The following is a 20,321-nucleotide window of genomic DNA, read 5'->3' on the forward strand; positions in this document are numbered from 1 at the left end:
AATTTTCCTCACAATATCTGAGAAAGATTAGAAAAATAAAAAAAAAACATTCAAATTAGAATGGGTTATCAGCACATTGAAAAGCTGGGTATATCATTTGTTGTAACTAAGGCTGAGGAAATGTGTAACTCTGCTGATATACTGTGGTGTATCAATTGATCTCTTATGAATATCAAAAGTGTGCATGAATTGTTCTGTGTGTAAAAGTATAATTCAAAGATGACTTTGTGGGATCAAAGACTCCTGCTGCATTTCTATCTTGAGTCAATCACTCTGTGTAATTCACATATACATTTGCAAGTCATACAATGAATTGATTCACAGTAATGCACAGCTCCACATTTTAATGTCTTTTTTTAATTCTAAGCACTTACTGTATTTAATTACTCAATGTATTGATTTTTAAAGATAACATTAATATCAAGAGCAAAACCCAAGGCATTTCACCATTTACAGTATGTTTGTAAAATTGACACATGCTCTAAAGCTGAGATTTAAAATCCCCATAAAGAAAGTATGAAATTGCAGTTGTAAGCTAGGAGGAGCTTATCAAATGAGAAGTGGACCTAACAGGGGGAGTGTTCCCTTAGGTCTTCACCCTCCTTGTGTGACACAGGAGATTGCAGCTGGAAAGTTTTAAAACTGGATGGATATAAAGTCCGGGAGTGGAGCAAGTGGCAATTTCATTGTTATTTTTGTAAAAAGGTACACCATAATATTTAATTGGGAAAATGATACAGCCACAGATTCCTGACATTGTTTTACACTGGTCTTGAGGCTCATAAGCATGGTTGACCACAGGGTGAAGAAAGATATAAGATGTGAAAAAGGGGTTAGCTGATTTCTTTCTGCACAAAGACTTTTTGTGACACAAGACATTCCAGGCTTAAGCACCTTTGAGTTATGGCTGGGAGGGGAGTTAACTGATAAGAGATTCTAAGTGCAAGATAGAGACCCCCTAACTAAGGAAAGATAAAAACCTGCTATTCAAAGTGGTCAAGGTCTTGGGAATGTCCAAACAAAGGTGACCTCCCCCAATTACCATGGTAAAAATTTGCGTCATAAATGGCTAAAGTTTCCTATATAAACTGTAAGTTTTGTACCTATATTCCAAACAATACTTGGATCTTATTGTTCCTTGCATGCAATAAACTCAGTTGTTTAACCTTCATCTCGGATTCCGGAACGTATTTTTCTGTTACAACAAGAGGTATTCAGAAATGGTACAGAAGTACACATCAGGAAGCAGCTCTAGTATAGTCTTTATTATTCTTGCTTCATTTGATTTGTAATTGATTTTGTGCAATAATAAAGCATTACCAGGAAAGAGAAGGAGATTTGCAGAATCTAAACTAAAATATTCCGGATATTTCTGTGCATGTCCTTTGCGTGAGATGGTCATTTTTAAATGAATGATTTTTCTAGAATACATCCTAATATCCTAAAATTATATAAATAAATACATAATATTTTGAAATTATATAAAAGTTGCATTACATGTGGAACACCTGAAAGGTACTGTAAGGAATCTTTGAACCTGAGCATCTTGATAAAGTGACACACAAAGGCAACCATAACGTATAAAAATAGAGCTCTTTTTTAACATGTATCTCTCTGAGACTTAAGTCTCTTTCTCTTACTTCCTTGATCCCTTTTCCCTCTGATTTCTCTCACCTAAGAGGCTCTGCTTTCCTCCTAAAGAGCAGATGTCAATGACCAATGGAAGCACCTGCTTCCCGCTCTTTTACCTTTACTTGACCAATTGTCCTACTTCAATTATTTTCTTCCAAATAAGAAAATGCCCAATAGAAAATGGAGTGATTCTAACCTCATGCCAAAGATGTTAGTGATTTGGTGATAGGGAAGCCCTTGATCAGTTATCTCTAAGAGTTATCTCTTAGACGGGTATCTCTAAAAATCCCCCAAAACTCTGACATGAAGTAAATGCCGACAAAGTTTGGATATAGAAAAGTGAATAAGAGCATTACAGGCCAATCCCAAAGGAAAGTCAGTACTGTTTTGAAGATTTTCAGTTGCAGGGAATATGATCTCCACAGCATATTATGAAAATGACCTTGTTTGAGAAACTGATAGATATGGGGACTATGGTGTGCACTAATTGAATGCTGATGAAAAATATGTCATTTGTATTAATAGTAAACTATTGTGTGATCCTTTATGGTAAGTGCAAATGAATGACATTCTCACAACAGTATGGGTTAGTTAATAGAGTATTTGCAAATTGCCTTTCAGGGCTTTTTCTGTTTAGACAAATGATCAGGTCCACATGCTCAATGGATGCAGGATTCACTGCTATAAACCACCCAGACAGACTTTGTATTTTTAAATCTCTTTACTAGTTAATACGGACTCGCTGATTCATTATAATAAACATTTTTATTTTCCTTTGACTCTTCTCACTCTCTGTTGTGAGAAAGTGAATCTACAGTAGCTTAGCTCAAACACACATAACATGCAAAATGCCATTTTGAATGTGAAACCAATGCCCTCTAATGAGCGAGATGACAATTGCACTTGCAGTTTCCTTGTATTGATGATGACCAGCCTTTTGTGTAGCATTTGTCTTACATTAATTAATTTTTATAACAAAAACTGCACATTGCAAATTGTCAGTTATCCTGAAAAATAAAATGAGGAACTTATGTAGCAAATGTTCCTAAATCTGTGTTTAAGAATTGAAAACGAGGAATCAAATGGTCAGCTTACCTTTATGGTGCTCCTTACTTTCTTTTTCAACACTGCTGTCTTCTTCTGATGATGAAGTTGATGACATTACTATAGTCAGGAAAAGAAGAGTTTGTAGGATAAAGACTAGGAAAACTTTACCTAGCATCTTAATTACTACCTCTTGGAATAGCCCTCTAAGTCCAGCAGGAGTCTTCAATCAGTGCCTGCAAAACTCCACTCCTATGTACAGAGTTATAAAGCCTTGCAGAAATGAGTCAGTAACAAATCACCCTTGTGCAATTTAAAGGCTGCAAACAGGTAAATGACACTGCTGTCACCAATCACAAACAGGCAACCTCTGAAGGTGCCCACAATGTCTTGTGTTTAAAAAGGGTAACTGCAGTCTAATCTAATCCTGTTGTCTAGTAGAGCTACACTTGCTCTTTAAGTTTTTTCTTCATTCAGAACAAAGTCCGATGCTCTGAGTAGTGTGAAGGGGTGTGATTTGTTTAAAGGTTTTAAAGATTTCTGAGTTTCACTGAACCTCAAACATCTCATTAAATCACATTTAAATTTCACAAAAAAAAGTGCCTTCATAGTCCCTCTCACAATTGTCCTCACAATATCTGAGAAAGATTAGAAAAATAAATAAAACGTTCGAATTAGAATGGTTTATCAGGATATTGAAAAGCTGGGTATATCATTTGTTGTAACTAAGGCTGAGGAAATGTGTAGCTCTGCTGATATAGTGTATCAGTTAATCACTAATAAATATCAAGAGTGTGCATGAATTGTTCTGTGTGTAAAAGTATAACTCAAGATGACTTTGTGGGATCATAGACTCCTGCTGTATTCATTTCTATCTTGAGTCAATCAGTCTGTGTAATTCACATATAAATTTGCAAGTCATACAATGAATTGATTCACAGTAATGCACAGCTCCACATTTTAATGTCTTTATTTAATTCTAAGCACTTACTGTATTTACTCAATTTATTGATTTTTTAAAGATAATGTTAATATCAAGAGAAATACCCAAGGCATTTCACCATTTATGTTTGTAAAATTGACACATGCTCTAAAGCTGAGATTTAAAATCCCCATAAAGAAAGTATGATATTGCAGTTGTAAGCTAGGAGGAGCTTATCAAATGAGAAGTAGACCTAACAGGGGGAGTGTTCCCTTAGGTCTTCACCCTCCTTGTGTGACACGGGAGATTGCAGCTGGAAAGTTTAAAAACTGGATGGATATAAAGTCCGGGAGTGGAGCAAGTGACAATTTCATTGTTATTATTTGTAAAAAGGTACATCATTATATTTAACTGGGAAAATGATACAGCCACAGATTCCTGACATTGTTTTACACTGGTCTTGAGGCTCATAAGCATGGTTGACCACAGGTTGAAGAAAGATATAAGATGTGAAAAAGGGGTTAGCTGATTTCTTTCTACACAGAGATTTCTTGTGACACAAGATATTCCAGGCTTAAGCACCTTTGAGTTATGGCTGGGAGGGGAGTTAACTGATAAGAGATTCTAAGTGCAAGATAGAGACCCCCTAACTAAGGAAAGATAAAAACCTGCCATTCAAAGTGGTCAAGGTCTTGGGAATGTCCAAACACAGGTGACCTCCCCCAATTACCATGGTAAAAATTTGTGTCATAAATGGCTAAAGTTTGCTATATATACTGTAAGTTTTGTACCTATATTCCGAACAATACTTGGATCTTATTGTTCCTTGCATGCAATAAACTCAGTTGTTTAAACTTCATCTCGGGATCCAGAACGTATTTTTCTGTTACAACAAGAGGTATTCAGAAATGATATAGAAGTACACATCAGGAAGCAGCTGTAGTATAGTCTTTATTATTCTTGCTTCATTTGATTTGTAATGTGCAATAAAACATTACCAGGAAAGAGAAGGAGATTTGCAGATTCTAAAATAAAATATTCCGGATATTTCTGTGCATGTCCTTTGTGTGAGATGGTCATTTTTAAATGAATGATTTTTCTAGAATACATCCTAATATCCTAAAATTATATAAATAAATACATAATATTTTGAAATTATATAAAAGTTGCATTACATGTGGAACACCTGAAAGGTACTGTAAGGAATCTTTGAACCTGAGCATCTTGATAAAGTGACACACAAAGGCAACCATAACGTATAAAAATAGAGCTCTTTTTTAACATGTATCTCTCTGAGACTTAAGTCTCTTTCTCTTACTTCCTTGATCCCTTTTCCCTCTGATTTCTCTCACCTAAGAGGCTCTGCTTTCCTCCTAAAGAGCAGATGTCAATGACCAATGGAAGAACCTGCTTCCTGCTCTTTAACCTTTACTTGACCAATTGTCCTACTTCAATTATTTTCCTCCAAATAAGAAAATGCCCAATAGAAAATGGAGTGATTCTAACCTCATGCCAAAGATGTTAGTGATTTGGTGATAGGGAAGCCCTTGATCAGTTATCTCTAAGAGTTATCTCTTAGTCGGGTATCTCTAAAAATCCCCCAAAACTCTGACATGAAGTAAATGCCGACAAAGTTTGGATATAGAAAAGTGAATAAGAGCATTACAGGCCAATCCCAAAGGAAAGTCAGTACTGTTTTGAAGATTTTCAGTTGCAGGGAATATGATCTCCACAGCATATTATGAAAATGACCTTGTTTGAGAAACTGGTAGATATGGGGACTATGGTGTGCACTAATTGAATGCTGATGAAAAATATGTCATTTGTATTAATAGTAAACTATTGTGTGATCCTTTATGGTAAGTGCAAATGAATGACATTCTCACAACAGTATGGGTTAGTTAATAGGGTATTTGCAAATTGCCTTTCAGGGCTTTTTCTGTTTAGACAAATGATCAGGTCCACATGCTCAATGGATGCAGGATTCACTGCTATAAACCACCCAGACAGACTTTGTATTTTTAAATCTCTTTACTAGTTAATACGGACTCGCTGATTCATTATAAAAACATTTTTATTTTCCTTTGACTCTTCTCACTCTCTGTTGTGAGAAAGTGAATCTACTTGCAGTTTTCTTGTATTATTAATAATAATTGCTTACACTTTTATAGCACTTTTCTGGACACTCCACTCAAAGCTCTTTACAGGTAATGGGGACTCCCCTCCACCACCACCAATGTGCAGCCCCACCTGGATGATGTGACAGCAGCCATAGTGCACCAGAACGCTCACCACACATCAGCTATCAGTGGGGAGAAGAGCAGAGAGTAATGAAGGCAATTCATAGTTGGGGATTATTAGGAGGCCATGATTGGTAAGGGCCAATGGGAAATTTGGCCAGGACGCCAGGGTTACACCCCTACTCTTTTCGAGAAATGCCCTGGGATTTTTAATGACCACAGAGAGTCAGGACCTCAGTTTTATATCTCATCCGAAGGACGGCACCTCTTTACAGTACAGTGTCCTCGTCACTATACTGGGGCATTAGGACCCACATGGACCACAGGGAGAGCACCCCCTGCTGGCCCCACTAACACCTCTTCCAGCAGCAACCTTAGTTTTTCCCAGGAGGTCTCCCATCCAGGTACTGACCAGGCTCACACCTGCTTAGCTTCAGTGGGCAGCCAGTTGTGAGTTGAAGAGTGTTATGGCTGCTGGTTTGTATTGATATTGCTGTATTGATGATGACCAGCCTTCTGTGTAGCATTTGTCTTACATTAATTAATTTTTATAACAAAAACTGCACATTGCAAATTGTCAGTTATCTTGAAAAATAAAATTAGGAACTTGTGTAGCAAATGTTCCTAAATCTGTATTTCTCAAAAAGTTTTGCAAGCCATATCTTTAAGCGTCAGATTATTCATTTTTCCGATTATTAATTTTAAATTAATTTTTCAAGATGATAAATTCAATACATTATACGTTTAATAAGTCTATAACACTTATATTAATTTTGCAATAGAACCCTGTTAGTTTGGAGAAACTTAATCTACAGTATTACAATGGACTTTGCATTCCTTAAAGGATATTTTACAAGTCATTGTTTCTAGTCTTATTAAGAAGTATACAGTACATATTAACTGATTAGTCTAGATACAGAGACACAAGATGAGTAGTTCTTTTTAGACTTTTTCAATACCCTTAGCTGTGATGAAAGCAGTGACCTCAGAGGCATGATTGTGATTAAAAGAGCCCTGGCTGGTCAGCACAATCACACAGATCAGCACAGAGCAACACAAATACACAGACACTTCATACACAACACAGGCAGACTTCAAAGCCATTGTATTAAACCTGAGAAAAGCAATCACAATACAAGATTTGTAGCTGTTGAAGGGTTATATTTTCTCCTTGTAAACCATGTTCAGCAAACCACGAGCTGCAACATTAAATGTATCTGCTGTTGAGAAGACTAGGGGCCTGCAGACACAAAGAATACTTGTTTTAAGAATTCCAATGAATTGTTTTTAAATAGAAGACCAATTGCAACTACCTGCATAAAGCTCGGTTTTGTAGACATCTTATGATTGCAGGCATCTTATATTTAATTGTTGTAGACGTTTGCTTAACCAATAGAAATCAAATACAATTGAAGTTTTCCTTTTTGAGACTCAAGCTGTTTGTCTTTTTATCAATAAGTTTATAACAGGTCAGCTGTAACTTTTCTTGTCAAAACAATCCTCGTAATTGCAAGGAGGGTGCGTCTCTTTGGCCAAATATACTGTACAATAAACTGCTCTTCTACTCGACAAAAAGTCTCCAGTAGATTTTTACTCTACGCTATCCAACAACAACAATAAAAATCCCCAAAGTCTCAAAGTCCTCAACGAAAGCTGACTGTATTGCTCAAGTGTAGGCTCAGGTCCATGTGTTGCTGAGGTAATTTGTAAGTTCTCGTGTCCTAAGCAATACAAGGCTTCTTTCAGCAACAAGTAGGATTTGGGCAGACTCATAGAATTTAATTAATTAATGGCGTTTGACTTTTACTTTTTTTTTTGTTTTAAAAGCTTTCTCCTCTTCTTTGTATGTACAGTTTTTTGACACCCTTTCATTTTAAGTGAAAAGAAGCACCCAGATTTTGCCCCATGAGCACATAAATGGTCGATGAGAATAACAGAACTCCAGGTATTCCTCATGACAACAAACAGATTCACAGAAATGAAAATATTCAAAAGGATCGTAACCTAGCTTTCAAAGAGGAAAAAAGAGTGCAAAAAACATCTCTGTGAGATCAAGGTATAAAAGAAAATGAATAGTGATATACTCTGAAATAGTCTTAACAGTCGTAATAGAAGAGACTAGCATCACACTTGTCACTAGGTCAGCAAATGCCATTTTAGAAGACTGTCCTGGGTCTCAACAAACACAGCAACTCCTGTGGCTTCCTGAGCCCTTGCAGGTTTTTTAGTGCTGTCAGTAATGGACATGCCTCCACTTGAATCAGTTCTGAATCTCTGGCCTGTGATCTGTTAAATAAAAAAGGGTTTAAAGGTGGGCAGGACAGAGGACTGTAGTTGATATTTCCTCATTCTCCCCCTATGTGAGATATAAAAAAGCACACAGCTGGCCCTTTCAAAATTTCATAGATATAACAACAAATCACTGGTCATTCAAAAATGTAAAATAAGAGGATAAATTAATTTCCCAGTGATTAATTTAAATTAATCATTAATCTCTTAGAATGGCACCTCATGCCTACCACAAATGAAGGTTTGACAACCAAATTTCAAGCTGGCAGTCAACTCTGCCCAGAGGCAGAAGGAGTAAATTGATCCCTAAGAGGAACAGTGCTGACACTTTCCGTCAAGCTGCCAACTCCCAAAAGGAGAAGCTCCCTGGAGCGCAGCAGAGAATTGTGAATGTGTTACATTGTTCTGAAGAGGATGAAAAAGTGGATTTACTAACTAGTTTAAACATTTTACTGAAGGTGAAGAACTATACGATTACTGTGAGTCTGACCACCTTGAGGGGAATCACTATAGGCTCATAGTCTTCATAAATCACAATTCAGTTATTGTAGGTACCAGGAAAAGAGCAAAAGCTGTGTCATTGTAAAGAGCAGCAGAATCCTACAGTAGAACAGATTCACACTAAGGGGAGTTTCAGTTCTTTCTTCTGTGATCTTCTGTGAGTTCACCATATTCAGTCTACGAAGGTCATTTGCTATTTCTAAAAAGTAGTGTAACTGCCAGGTCCAGGGAAACAGCTTACAATGGAGGAACTGACAAAGTCTAATGTACAGCCATGCTTGTGTTTGGAACTTGACATGCTGAGTTAAGCCAAAACGGTCCAAAAGATCTATGAAACTGGCATTTGGCAAGCAGTTAAGAGAAATGAACAGAGAAGACACTAATCACTTACTACAGTGCCTTGCGAAAGTATTCGGCCCCCTTGAACTTTTCAACCTTTTGCCACATTTCAGGCTTCAAACATAAAGATATAATTTTTTTATTTTATGTGAAGAATCACCAACAAGTGGGACACAATTGTGAAGTGGAACGAAATCTATTGGATTTTTGAAACTTTTTTAACTAATAAAAAAATGAAAAGTGGGGCGTGCAAAATTATTCGGCCCCCTTGCGTTAATACTTTGTAGAGCCACCTTTTGCTGCGATTACAGCTGCAAGTCGCCTGGGGTATGTCTCTATCAGTTTTGCACATCGAGAGACTGAAATTCTTGCCCATTCTTCCTTGCAAAACAGCTCGAGCTCAGTGAGGTTGGATGGAGAGCGTTTGTGAACAGCAGTTTTCAGCTCTTTCCACAGATTCTCGATTGGATTCAGGTCTGGACTTTGACTTGGCCATTCAAACACCTGGATACGTTTATTTGTGAACCATTCCTTTGTAGATTTTGCTGTATGTTTGGGATCATTGTCTTGTTGGAAGATAAATCTCCGTCCCAGTTTCAGGTCTTTTGCAGACTCCAACAGGTTTTCATCCAGAATGGTCCTGTATTTGGCTGCATCCATCTTCCCCTCAATTTTAACCATCTTCCCTGTCCCTGCTGAAGAAAAGCAGGCCCAAACCATGATGCTGCCACCACCATGTTTGACAGTGGGGATGGTGTGTTGAGGGTGATGAGCTGTGTTGCTTTTACGCCAAACATATAGTTTTGCATTGTGGCCAAAAAGTTCGATTTTGGTTTCATCTGACCAGAGCACCTTCTTCCACATGTTTGGGGTGTCTCCCAGGTGGCTTGTGGCAAACTTTAGACGAGACTTTTTATGGATATCTTTGAGAAATGGCTTTCTTCTTGCCACTCTTCCATAAAGGCCAGATTTGTGCAGTGTAAGACTGATTGTTGTCCTATGGACAGACTCTCCCACCTCAGCTGTAGTTCTCTGCAGTTCATCCAGAGTGATCATGGGCCTCTTGGCTGCATCTCTGATCAGTCTTCTCCTTGTCTGAGCTGAAAGTTTAGAGGGACGGCCAGGTCTTGGTAGATTTGCAGTGGTCTGATACTCCTTCCATTTCAAGATGATCGCTTGCACAGTGCTCCTTGGGATGTTTGAAGCTTGGGAAATCTTTTTGTATCCAAATCCGGCTTTAAACTTCTCCACAACAGTATTACAGACCTGCCTGGTGTGTTCCTTGGTCTTCATGATGCTCTCTGCGCTTTCAACAGAACCTTGAGACTATCACAGAGCAGGTGCATTTATACAGAGACTTGATTACACACAGGTGGATTCTATTTATCACCATCAGTCATTTAGGACAACATTGGATCATTCAGAGATCCTCGCTGAACTTCTGGAGTGAGTTTGCTGCACTGAAAGTAAAGGGGCCGAATAATTTTGCACGCCCCACTTTTCATTTTTTTATTAGTTAAAAAAGTTTCAAAAATCCAATAGATTTCGTTCCACTTCACAATTGTGTCCCACTTGTTGGTGATTCTTCACATAAAATAAAAAAATTATATCTTTATGTTTGAAGCCTGAAATGTGGCAAAAGGTTGAAAAGTTCAAGGGGGCCGAATACTTTCGCAAGGCACTGTACATTTTGAGTTATTCCAGTCATTGCTAAAAATAAATCGCAAGTGCACTTCCACAGAATACAAACACGTACAATTCGTACTGTTAAGACATCAGAAGCAGAGCCTGAACATTTCATGGCAAAGATTGATCCATTATGTTCTGTTAGTGCTATTCATTTTTTGTTCTTATTTTTCTTGTACTTCTTGAGTTTCTTTTTTATACCCTCCTGATGAGGAATTACTTTTTTCTCAGCTCACCTCCCTATGTAACACCGCAAGTTTTGCAGCACCACAGGGGAGATACGGAGCGCATGCTCTGTACATTTCAAGTCATTTAACAGTTTTACACACTGTAAACTTCACAATACCTTACAGAACAGCTGGTGATAAATCCTCACAACACTTTTGTAGTCACCCTAAATTAAAATTAATCCTTAGACAATATTCTGTATCAGGCTTATCCAAATTATATAATATAATATAACATATTAGTTGACAGTTTGTGAAATTCAGTCTGAATTGGTGAACTGTTGTGCAAGAAAAAATGTGCATTATTTTGCACAATTAAATTTGAGGATATAATGATACACTCAAGCCCATTAGACCAACAAGCACCAAACATTTCTAGTGTTTATTTTCATGGTGTCACAACTGACAACAGCTGAAAGGAATCCAGACAGCTGGAGTATCTTTGTCTTAGGAACAGTTTCTTGTCTGTTAGATGACTGCTAGTTTCCATAATATTTCTTGTTTTGGTATTTCATGAATCACTACATCAAAACTGGACCAGAAAATTCATCTGCAACGCCTTCGCAATTAGTTTCAATCAGATGGCTTATTTTCCAACGCTTCTACGTTCTCACATAATCAACGTTACACATATTCATTAGTTCATACATTTAGTGTTCAAGGGCTGTATGATAATGATCATGGCTATCATGATCATTTGAAATTAACCCATTTCAACTCTTGTGGAATGAGTTGGGTTTTGGAGCTCATAAGCCACATCCTCAACCACAGAGAATCAGAGTTCCTGCAGCTTTTGCTGTATTATTGGACAGCACTCCCACAACTGCTTGTGAGTCATTTGTGTCAGCTGATGCCTCGTAAACGTCACGCATATCAGGGCACAGTACGGTCAAATACTCAAGCCTTACATTGTTTCTTCACAAGTAATCCACACCAGTCTGACCTATGGTTGCTTCCTCTACTTATTGCATCAACAAACTGAACCGGACTATGCTGTTGACACTTGAACCTCTGTTGAGACCTAATCAAAAGTAAAGTGATAGTCCTCTTATGAATGTTAGTATAATAACTGACCTTGTACTGAAACAAACCAGTGAAGATTCATTGCAAGGTGAACACTTATTGTTTCTAGATAAGCCATGGAGACAGTATGGTTGGGAAGGACGCATAATAATTATATCTAATCCTGGCCACTGAAACGTTCAGTATTGTTTCTCCTTGTAATTGCCTTATTGATATTTTTTTTAAACTGGTCTTAAACTTCTGTCATAAGTAAAACTGAAATGTTTCCTTCTTCTAAAGAGGAAACCAAAGTGTAGGATATCTTTTTATACTGGCTTTGATAACAATGAGAAATGTGTTAAAGGTACGTTTTACCCCTGTTTTTGTCAAGCAAGTTTTACAGATAACAAAAACCTTGCATGATTTTGAACAAGGTCTCAACTGCACACCAAAAAGTGCAGGACGAAGTAATAGATAAAACAAGAACCAGGATTTACATAATATTACACAAACATTTTAAGTATTCAAATAAAGTGCAAGTTGTGTTCCTAGATTGTTTTGCAAGGGTTCTTAAACAGATTGTGACTGTAACCAGCGGGAAGGCAATTTTAGAAGTGATGTCCCACTAAAAAAAGGGAAGCGAATCCTGAGCAATCTGATACATGCATTTTGGAATATATAGCTCTCTTACCCAGAATTCACCAATTCAGATCCTAGTTTTGCTAATAACTGATTATTTCCCTAAGCATTGAAATAGATTAGGCGGAGCACCAGTTTGGCTGAATCAGTCAGGATATCCTGGCTTGCTTCACAACAATAACTCATTGGACTTGCTGGGTACCTGTGAAGTTGTTGTGGTCAGTTGAAGATACAATATTTCCTTGAATTTGTGCTAACTCTACCGACGTAGGAATGAATAATCAAATATGACATATCTAGATTTTCATATGAAATCAATTCTCCATGAAATATTTAATTGGGGAACCTGATAAAAATTTCGACAGAGTGTCAGGAAATGTTGTAAAAAAACATTTAAATCATCTTGCAGTTTTGCAGGCTTCCAGTCAAGTGACTACCTATTTAACAGTCTGAGTGAACTGCAAAATAACCTAAAGGTAAATTAGAATAAAATAATGTGGATATCTATATAGGTAAACACATATTTAAAAAAACACTAGTGACACAAGTTGTGTTTTGCCAAGGAGGTGATAATCCATATAAATTATCTCTGCACTGTGTGAGGTGTACAGATGGAGCAGGTTTTAATGTGATGAAGCCTGCCAAGTTTTAAGTCAATTAATGTACAGTAGCAGTTTCCAAGACAGTGGTAGTCTGAAGCTTGTAAATTGTGGACAACAGGAGCCCATACTATGACTTAAATTAACAGCATTACCACTATACCTACCAAGTTTGGCATGAATTAGCCAAACAGTCCCTGAAAGGGAGCAGTGTGCTAAGAGTCCACAATTTGCTAAGCAGTTGATCTTAAAACCTGCCAAGTTTAGTTTCAGTTAGTGATCATTTTAAATGACAGAGGCAGTTTGAGCAGTGAGAATAAAACAGGGGGTAGCACAGCCATTTTGGGATTGCAAGAAAGACAGTGTGTCAAATGTTAATGTTATCTTAACTAGGATGATACAGTTTGGATTTAATTGGCCAAAAGTTTTTAAACTGCAGTTTTTAAAATTTAAACACTAAGTATTTAGTATTAGAAGCTGTGAATAGATGGATGGGAAAAGGCATTGTCCATCAGACAGCCATCATCTTAATATATGAAAAAACTCCATTTTCACACATATTCATCCTTTTCACACACGGTCTTGCCCAGAGGTCATTTGCTTGGTCAAGCATTCATAAAAAAAAAAGTTTTCACACTTGTTACAGGAGAAAAAAATATCCTTGCATATTTTCAGGGAGAAATAGAAAAGGCCTGGATTGTTAATTAAACCTTTGTTGTTTCAATTATATATCCCCCAGCAATTCAAAAAGATGATGTTTAGTACATGGATCAGACCACCAGCCAATTTAATGGGTTATACTGTATCTCCTAGAATATCTGCCCAGTCTACAAACATGAACAGTTTCATAAGTGGGAAGTAAATTTTAAAAAAACTCACAATCTGTAGCCTTCTACTACTTGCGGTATTATTTACAAAACAAATTAGTAAGACCTCATCAGAATGTTGTTAAATTTTGGTCACCTTCATGGGGTATATGTGTATAATGAAGACATTTCAAGGAACCATTCCTGTAGCCAGCAACATAAAGAGAGGCTGTCTTTGTCTTTGTTAATTGATAACATTTTTAATATACTGTAAGCTTATTCACCTCAAAGGATTGCAAAGCACTTTATACAGTGCCATCTCTGTATGTAATATGTAATATGTATTGTTAAATGTTATTGTGAACTAATAGAATAAATGCCCCTCACCTGGATAAGATCTGATTCTGTACACACCCATATTGCTAGTCTTGATAGCATCTTTACTGTGGAATAACTCAAATGCATGAAACATGAGGACAAAAAATCTTGTTTAGTTGTATTCCCTTTTTATTTACATTTACTTATACCATTATATGTATAGTAATGTATATTATTTTTACGTACATTCAGGTTCAGTAACTACTTTATTTACCCTTTGAGGAACATACTGAGTCTAAAGTGAGAGGCACAGGGTGCAATGCAGAATTAACCTGCACCTACAAGTAATGTCCTTTCTTTCCTTAATGATGAAAGCACTATAATTTTGAAACACTTTATGGTTCATTTCCAATAAGAAAATGGTGGGTCAGTATATGGCAGCAAAATAATGAAGGATACTAAACTTATCAGAGGATAGAACATTTGTATTTTTTCAGACGTGTGAAAGAAAGAGATCAGTGCAGTACTGTGTATAGTATATAAGACTTATTAAACTCTCATTATCAGTCATATAAACCTTTATAAAATGCTGCTATCACAGTGATTCAAACAGTTTCTGGCTGTTTTCATGATTTCTCAAATACGTGTTTTTAAAAACAACACATCTTGGATAGCATTTCCTTGCTGGGAATTCCACTCCTTCCTGTCATGCTGGAATGCGGATTTATATTAAAATGCTGCTGAAACCTAAAAGCAATTTACTGTAGGTTTGCTGAAACCTAAAAACAATACATTGCCTTACTTACAGTAGATTCAGTGTTGACAGTGTATCTGTTTCTCCACCCTACACTACTAGTATGACTACTTTAGCTTTCTAGGTGAGGAGTCTCAAATAATCTCCATAGTAACTGATTATGAATCAGAACTGCATTTGATTAGCATTATCATCTACTATTACTAACTGCTTCCTTTTAAAGAAAAACCAGGGTGAGGTTCGTGATTGCAGCAAAGTTCATGAACTGGGTGATCTGTTACAATTCTGAAATACAAAAAAATGCAGAAAAAAATTAGAAAGAAGCAGCTTAATCTACAGTATTTAGTAGGCCAGTTTTACAAAAATTAATTGCGAGGCAATCAAGCAATGTCTTCTGATATTTAACTTCTTTCACCCATGAATTCAAGTTCCCAGTAAAAAATGTCTTACATCACTTATACTTCAACAAAAGGGGACAGCATTGGGAGGGTGGGGATACTTTTCTGTGAAGCACTACTGTGTAAATGGTAATATATTAAGCAAAGCATCTTTTACCATGTCCACATTCTGATACAAAAAGCTTGCTACTCCCAGTGCAACTAGCCAAAACTAGCCAGAAGGAGAAAAGAAAAAGATCATGAAGATGTGGACTTCATAGCTTCAAAAGTTCAAGGAGAGGACAAGCCAAGATTTCAAACAATCACCTGCTCTGCACAGTATATAAATAAGAAACATCTGACTTCCATCCCTGCATTCTTTTTTCAGCAGAACTCCACCCCCACCATCTCCAGAGTACTTGAAACTGAGGCTGGGATCATATCAGGGTGGTGGTGAGGGAGAATCATACCACCATCTTCTACACAGGGACTCCTCTGGCCAGGTGAATAAAAAAAGGGAAGGGAGGGAAGCCAGTGCCAATCTCGGGAAGCAACAGGCACACAACAGGATACATCTTAAATGGCATGCCAGTGCGGTGCAGGACACATGCAGACACACACACTCACACCAGGGACAGTTTTTCCAAAAGTCAATTAGCCTACCAGTACAGTGCTTTTTTGGACTGTGAGAGGAAACAGTACACTCACCACGCATCAGCTATTAGTGGGGAGGAGAGCAGAATGATGCAACTAAATAATAGTCGGGGATTATTAGGAGCCCATAATTTTTATAAAGGCCAATGGGAAATTTGGCCAGGACGCCGGGGTAACACCCCTACTCTTTTCTAAAAACACCCAGGGATTTTTAATGATCACAGAGAGTCAGGACCTCAGATGTTTTACATCTCGTCCAAAAGATGGCATGATTTTACCGTATAGTGTCCCTGTCACTATGCTGGGGCATTAGGACCCACACAGACCACAGGGTGATCACCCCCTGCTGGCCCCTCTAATATCTTTTCCAGCAGCAACCTTAGCTTTTCCCAGGAGGTCTCCCATCTACAGTAGGTACTGCCCAGGCCCACACCTGCTGAGCTTCAGTGGGTTGCTAATGGTGAGTTGCAGGATGATATGGCTGCTGGCTATGTTTCCATATTATTATCATTTCTGTTGAGAAATGTATGTATATGTTTTTTTGTTAGACATTTTTTAATATGTCTTAGTGTTTAGTGTTTTTTCACAATAAATTAAAAAAAAAAACATTAAGTAAGCACTATATAGAACTACAGGAAAAGCTTGACCATTATTTCTCATTCCTAGTCCAAGATCCTCTGCACTGATATATTTTCAAATACCTTTGTGGGAGCTAGAAGAGTAAAGTTAATTCATGGTAATACATGCCTTAGTGGTAGGATAGAATGACTAATCCTAAAACAAAACTCTTCCCTGGAGTCTTTATCCCATGAGTAGGCATATCTTATCCCAACTGGTTTTTATGGCTTGCCAGGCGACAGTATGTTGTTTTCTATGAGTCTGATGTCAAAAAGGTTGAATCTATTCAATTATATCTTAATAAAACAGAAGAAAATATTGTTGTGCCTCTCTTACTGTGTGGCTTTAAGATTAAATTTAAATGCCAAGAATATTAACTGACAAAGAAGGCCTTTCAGAATGAAAGACAAACATTATAAATTGATTGTTTTTATTTTTTGTCCTCAGATCCAACAGATATCAAGATATGTTAACAACGGTCTTGAAAAAGACAACAAGAGTTTTTCAAGACCATTTAAGAGTATAGAACTTCATTATAATCTCAAAAGCCATATTTGCAATGAAAAAATTTTCACTAGCTGTAGCTTATACTGCATATATCCTTTCCATGTTACTTTTTCTAGGAATGTGTAGTACTGTATACTGCTATAAACAAGCACTTGTTGCTGCTGTTTTTTCAGGTGTGTATACTAAAACCTGATGGATTAATGTTAAACAACACACCCATGTGAACACCAATTGTGTCATTTTGTAATGGAGGTTCATTTATTTAATTCAAATCACTTTTGCCCTTTAAATATTCTTGGTTTGTCCCTCAGTCACTGATTGCAATGAGAACTTGAAGATTCTAGGGTGTCTGTCTAGTGATTTTTAAAACAGTATACATGGCTTAACACACTTAACATGTATATTACGCTTAAAAAGAATAAAATTACTTTAGTGAGAAACACAATTTCCCACTGTCTTTATTAGTGTATGTTAATGCCATGAACATCTCTGCTAAGCAGTCTAAGAATACTACACATCGCTTTGGAAACCTGTTGAGTAAATCTGTAGTTAACTTTCACTAACTAAATTGTACTGCACAGTCCTTGTTACTACAAGGCACGGTATTACATTGATTAAATATGTTCATTTTAAAACTACTATTTGTTTTTCAGTGCAAAGTAAATACCAAAGGATGGTTGCTGCCAAATCTAAGTGAACCAGTACAATCTACAGCCTTTACCTGACCCTGGATCAGACTGCATGGAAGAAATGCTGTCATTGAGCTTTGGTATTTTGTTTATACAGGTTGGGATGAGATAAAAACAAAAACATCAGGCACAAGATGTGAACACAAAGAGTACACTTGAGGTTATCTGGTGTCTTATTTTCATAAACTATAACCAGATGGAGCAGATAATTACACTATGGTATCTGAAAGTACATAAAGAAATATTATTTAATAAATGTCTGTTTTTTAACCTTCAGGTGGAAGACATGGGAATTTAGTTTGAGGCTCATTAGACTTGTGAGGTGGCTATTTACAGGCACTGACATGAAAGGAGTGGAAAGATAACTTTCAGCACCGTGCTTGATCGAACTTTGTCGATACTCTCCTAGAGACCGCACACAAAATGTGATGTGAGAAAACTTGTTTGGCCTTCATGTGTTTGCCATGACTACTTTTTTCAGTTAGCATTCAAGACTCTAGCAGTCATTGACCGTATTCGATAACGTCTAAAGAAAACACTACTTTTATGAACAAATGAACAAGAAGGTCTTAGATGAACATACATTCTGCTATTTCGATGAAACAAAATAAAAATGGGACATCAATAGCAGCAAATAACACATATCACTTATGACTACTACAAATCAAAAAAAGGTATGAGGAAGATGACTATCTCTTTTGTAGCATGTGCACTGAAATTTTTAGACAGACATGACACTGGTAAAGTCATTATGCTGAATTTTTCGTCAACAGGACAGATTGGTTGGGGGTGTAATGTGAAAGGACAGTAGTGCGTCTGGAAGCTTTATGTCTGTGACACAGAATTTGTATCAGGTTGCAAATGCTAATTTCTAGTTCTGTCCTATTTCCTTAATAGAGCCTGGATAAGCATGTGTCTGCCTCCACTGCCTCCAACATGCAAAAGGTAGAAACCTTATTCTCTTGATAAGTGGTGTATAGTGTTTCCATGCTGTGTTTTCTTTATTTCTTTTCTAGTCAGTTCTCACTCTAGAGGTGATTCAGTGCTTAAGCAACAGTTAGAATCACTGGAGTGAAAGTCAGCATGAATATTCAGCTTCATCAGAACCACTCCCACAAATTCTGTAAACTAAACATATCAAATAGAGCAGTCAAGGAGTTAAAAAACTCTGTTGTTCAGAAACTCCTATTGCCCTACAGTTGGTAGCAGCACAATCAAACTTAAAGTACTTCTCAAAAAACAATGCCACTTATCACTGAAAGACTTGAGATGTGTATTTTTACAACTTGTTAAGGTCTGATTAAAGTCCACATTTACGTTCCTCTCCAGACTCTCCTGTCTTTTCTTTTTAAAAGTCTGGTCTCCTTTAAATTGTGGTCTGGCATTTATAGAAACCCAAATAGAAGTTAATGCCATGCTGAAAATTAAAGAAAAGTATACACAGTTACAGTTGTGAATTCCTTCTTCAGATATACAGTATACAGGAATTAGGGTGACGGCAGTAATGTAAGGCAAACATATTAGGGATAGAAGAGCAAAAGAGAATGTGAGAGTGAGTAAAGAGAGGTGCAGTTTTCTTCCTGACTTCTCCTTACTCATTCAAAATTAGACTCTACTTTCATAGCACACACTGGGATGAAATCGAACCATTTAAGGAAGTTCTTTTTCAGTGGTTTTATAAGATAAAACCTTTAAAGGTGTCTGACATTTACTGCTTTTGGTTTATCCATCCATCTATTTTCTAACCGCTTTATCCAATACAGGGTTGCGGAGGAGCTGGAACGTATCCCAGCAAGCATGGGGGAATGGCAGGATATACTGTACCATGAATGGGATGCCTGTCCATCACAGAGCACAGACAGACACAAACAGGCACACACTCACACCAGGGCCAGTTTTACCAGAAATGAATTAACCTACCAGTATGTCTTTGGATTGTGGAGAAAACCCACACAGGCACAGGGAGAACATACAAACTTCATGAAAATTGCACCACAGGACCCCAGCTGCAAAGCTAAGCACTGTGTCATCCTACCAGCCTGTGATTGGTTCATATGAGCAAAATGTTATTATCTATTTTGTTTATATTGAATATTCACACACAGGCACTTCACAGAAATACTGTAACACTAGAATGGACAATATTAGCCTTAAAAAATAGAGATTTTAAATTCTGAACATAAAAATGAGCAAATACATGAAAACTAAATGAAGATAAAAATATTAATTTGCCCATTACACAAAGCTTAGCATGATATGGAAAGCTAACGAATTTCATGACCCTTCATGTTTGTTTCTCAAATTGTCAGACAGACACTGTTAAAACTATCCACACCAAAACAACTGACAGAGCGTTTTACAGAGGAAAAAATTATATACTGTGCAGTACAGTACCACTTATGTAAGTCACTAGACTGTGTTTGTTACCACAGATATTAATATTTCCTATACTTCTAACCAAGCTTGCAATTTATATCT

The sequence above is a fragment of the Lepisosteus oculatus genome, chromosome 3 (genome assembly GCF_040954835.1).
Source record: "Lepisosteus oculatus isolate fLepOcu1 chromosome 3, fLepOcu1.hap2, whole genome shotgun sequence".
Taxonomy (NCBI): domain Eukaryota; kingdom Metazoa; phylum Chordata; class Actinopteri; order Semionotiformes; family Lepisosteidae; genus Lepisosteus; species Lepisosteus oculatus.